The sequence below is a fragment of the Pinus tabuliformis genome, chromosome Q, assembly GCF_031772625.1.
Source record: "Pinus tabuliformis cultivar Carrire ecotype Pingquan chromosome Q, CPIR1, whole genome shotgun sequence".
NCBI lineage: Eukaryota > Viridiplantae > Streptophyta > Pinopsida > Pinales > Pinaceae > Pinus > Pinus tabuliformis.
In genome coordinates, this window is record NC_142296.1 from 790495503 (window position 1) to 790499284 (window position 3782).

Here is a 3782-nt window from a genome sequence, read left to right on the forward strand (position 1 = left end):
AAGTGTCACCCTGTAAATCTGAATCTATAGTTTCATCAACATCGCTAGCATCTTTCCATTGAGGATGCCTTATTTTGCAAAAGGCTATCCCAAATAAGCATGTTTTCAGTGTTCAGGGCATGAGAAAAGATGAATATTTTTCAAATCATTTTTTTTTCATTTCATTCTAAGTTGTTTTTGTGCAAGAAACCTTAGAAAGGCCTCTATAATCACTTTCTGATCATGTGGATCCACTAAAATTCCATTTTCCAGCACTTACATTGAATTTGACAAACATCTAAGAGTGAACAAAATACTACCTAACTGCCTGTTGGCACTAGATACTACTGTATAATGGATATCTTGGTATTTAGATTAGGAATTTGGCTAACCTATGGGACGACATGTAAGAAGAATAGTGTGCTTTCGACAGTCTGGGCAGGCAGTCGCATGCCGATTCGGCTACGGGCGTAGAATGCCCCCTACCAGGGCTTTTCCCTAGGCGGTGAACAATCGACTCAGAATTGGTACGGACAAGGGGAATCTGACTGTTTAATTAAAACAAAGCATTGCGATGATCCCTGTGGATGTTGACGCAATGTGATTTCTACCCAGTGCTCTGAATGTCAAAGTGAAGAAATTCAACCAAGTGCGGGTGTTAAGTTATGGTATGTTCTATGCTTATAACAGTTTACTTCTTTTTCTTATTATATTCCACCGATTAGCAATCACATGTACATAAAGTAAAGTGCAGATAGAACATTAAATGATCGACAGAAAACAAGCCAAGACAAGAGACACAAGATGTGGTGGCTAGCCAGGGAAAAACCCCACAATGTGTGGGGAAACCCTTTGATCAAATCTTCTTTTATCTTCAATAATTCAGCTGAGAGAAATAGTACAATAAATCTGATTCATATCAGCAGTAGCAAACCCTAGATCAGCAGCATCAGCATTAGCGGCTTCATTATCAAACTAGGGCAGACCATATCTCAAAAACCGACCGTCGGATTGACTTCATTCCACCACCAAAAGTTTTGGCTTCCAGAGGAGGTTCATATGAACCTACAGTGCAGTTTAGATGAGGAGATCTTCTAGGCCACGCAAGTCAATCTTTACTTCTGCAGTTGCAGCTTTAGTTTCAGCAGTTTCCAGCTTCAAACTAGGGCAGTCGATATCTTGCAAACTGTTCGTCGGATTGACTTCATTCCACCACCAAAAGTTGCGGCTTTCAAAGGAGGTTCAGATGAACCTACAACACAGTTCCAAAGAGGAGATCTTCTAGGCCACGCAAGTCAATCTTTACTTCTGCAGTTGCAGCTTCAGTTTCAGCAGTTTCCGGCTTCAAACTAGGGCAGTCGATATCTTGCAAACCGTTCGTCGGATTGACTTCATTCCACCACCAAAAGTTGAAGCTTTCAAAGGAGGTTCAGATGAACCTACAGCGCAGTTCCAAAGAGGAGATCTTCTAGGCCACGCAAGTCAATTTTTACTTCTGCAGTTGCAGCTTCAGTTTCAGCAGTTTCCGGCTTCACATGTGTGAGAGAGAGAGACCCATTTCAGTGCAGTAGAGAAGAGACTCATATCTGCGCAGTAGAGAGAGAGAGATGTGATGAGATGAGTGAGTCCAAATGAGGAAAAGTCCTCTTATATTTATACACAACGTTGGTGGGTGAATAGATGCGACTGTTGGGCTTCTGAGCCTACATGAGTTGTAGGTCGGCTTGATAATAATTCCATAATCAAAATAAATTCATATCTCCATGAATACTTATCGGAATCGGATGATCTTTATATCAATCTTACACCTCTCGACGAGAGGAATCTAATAAAAATATTATCAGCCATGAATAAGATGACCCACATGAAGTTTTGCCCTGGTTTCCAATTTTAACAACGGGTGAATGGCGAGAGTAACTATGACTCTCTTAAGGTAGCCAAATGCCTCGTCATCTAATTAGTGATGCACATGAATGGATTAATGAGATTCCCACTGTCCCTATCTACTATCTAGTGAAACCACAACCAAGGGAATGGGCTTGGCAGAATCAGCAGGGAAAGAAGACCCTGTTGAGCTTGACTCTAGTCCGACTTTGTGAAATGACTTGAGAGGTGTAGAATAAGTGGGAGCCGTTTTCGGCGCAAGTGAAATACCACTACTTTTAATGTTATTTTACTTATTCCGTGGGGCGGAGATGGGGCACTACCCCTGTTTTTGGCCTTAAGGCACGTTTCGGCGGGTCGATCTGGGCGGAAGACATTGTCAGGTGGGGAGTTTGGCTGGGGTGGCACATCTGTTAAAAGATAACGTAGGTGTCCTAAGATGAGCTCAACGAGAACAGAAATCTCATGTGGAACAAAAGGGTAAAATCTCATTTGATTTTGATTTTCAGTACGAATACAAACCATGAAAGCGTGGCCTATCGATCCTTTAGATTTTCAGAATTTGAAGCTAGAGGTGTCAGAAAAGTTACCACAGGGATAAATAGCTTGTGGCAGCCAAGCGTTCATAGCAACATTGCTTTTTGATCCTTCGATGTCGGCTCTTCCTATCATTGTGAAGCAGAATTCACCAAGTGTTGGATTGTTCACCCACCAATAGGGAATGCGAGTTGGGTTTGGACCGTCGTGAGACAGGTTAATTTTACCCTACTGATGAAACGCACCGCAATAGTAATTCAACTTAGTATGAGAGGAACCGTTGATTCACACAATTGGTCATCGTGCTTGGTTGAAAATCCAGTGGTGCGAAGCTACTGTGTGTTGGATTATGACTGAATGCCTCTAAGTCAGAATCGACGCTAGAAGCGGTGCATGTCACTCTTCGACTGTATCTCAACCCACAATAGGGGCATCGCTTTATCACCCCCAGGGGCCCGTGTCATTTGCAAATCGCGACCGTGAAGCATCTCGGTCGAGGTAACTTTGAAGTTCAATTCCAAACGGTCATTGAGAAGAATCCTTTGCAGACGACTTAAATATGCGACAGGGTATTGTAAGTGGCAGAGTGGCCTTGCTGCCACAATCCACTGAGATTCAGCCCTTGGTCACCTTGATTCAGAGCTTCGCTCTTGTCACACATTATTCAAACAAATCTAGACAACTCTCCCGCTCTTGCACCTTTGCCTCTTCCTCCAAACGACAATTTTTTATTGCTCACATCTCAGAAATGCTTTGCTTGGGGGCGGGAAATTTGGGGTTTCCACGTCGCGACGAAAAAGGCACCGAAGCCCGGGAAAATTGGGGTTTTCATGTCACGCCCTGGTGCCCAAAATTTGGGGTTTCCGTGTAGTGCCCCGGTGCCCAAACTTGGGGTTTCCACGTTGGGACGGAAAAGGCACCCCAATCATGGGAAAAATTGGGGTTTCCATGTTGCGACGGAAAAGGCGCCCAAGCATGGGAAAAATTGGGGTTTCCATGTTGCGCCCTGATGCTTGAAATTTGGGGTTTCCACATTGCGACGAAAAAGGTGCCCAAGCATGGGAAAAATTTGGGTTTCCATGTCGCGCCCCAACGCCTGAAATTTGGGGTTTCCACATTGCGATGGAAAAGGCGCCCAAGCATGGGAAAAATTGGGGTTTCCATGTCGTGCCCCGGCACCCAAAATTTGGGGTTTCCACGTTGCGACGAAAAAGGTGCCCAAGCATGGGAAAAATTGGGGTTTCCATGTCGCGCCCCGATGCCCGAAATTTGGGGTCTCCATGTTGCACCCCGGCGCACAAAATTTGGGGTTTCCACGTCACGCCCTGGCGCCCAAACCTGGGGAAACTTGGGGTTTCCATGTCACATCCAAGCCTGGGAAG

At 44.6% G+C, this 3782-nt stretch overlaps 1 pseudogene; it reads left to right on the top strand.

Annotated features, from left to right (window-relative positions):
- Window positions 1-317: 317 nt before the first annotated feature.
- LOC149221859 (25S ribosomal RNA) lies at window positions 318-3038 on the top strand (annotated as a pseudogene).
- The last annotated feature ends 744 nt before the right edge of the window (window positions 3039-3782 follow it).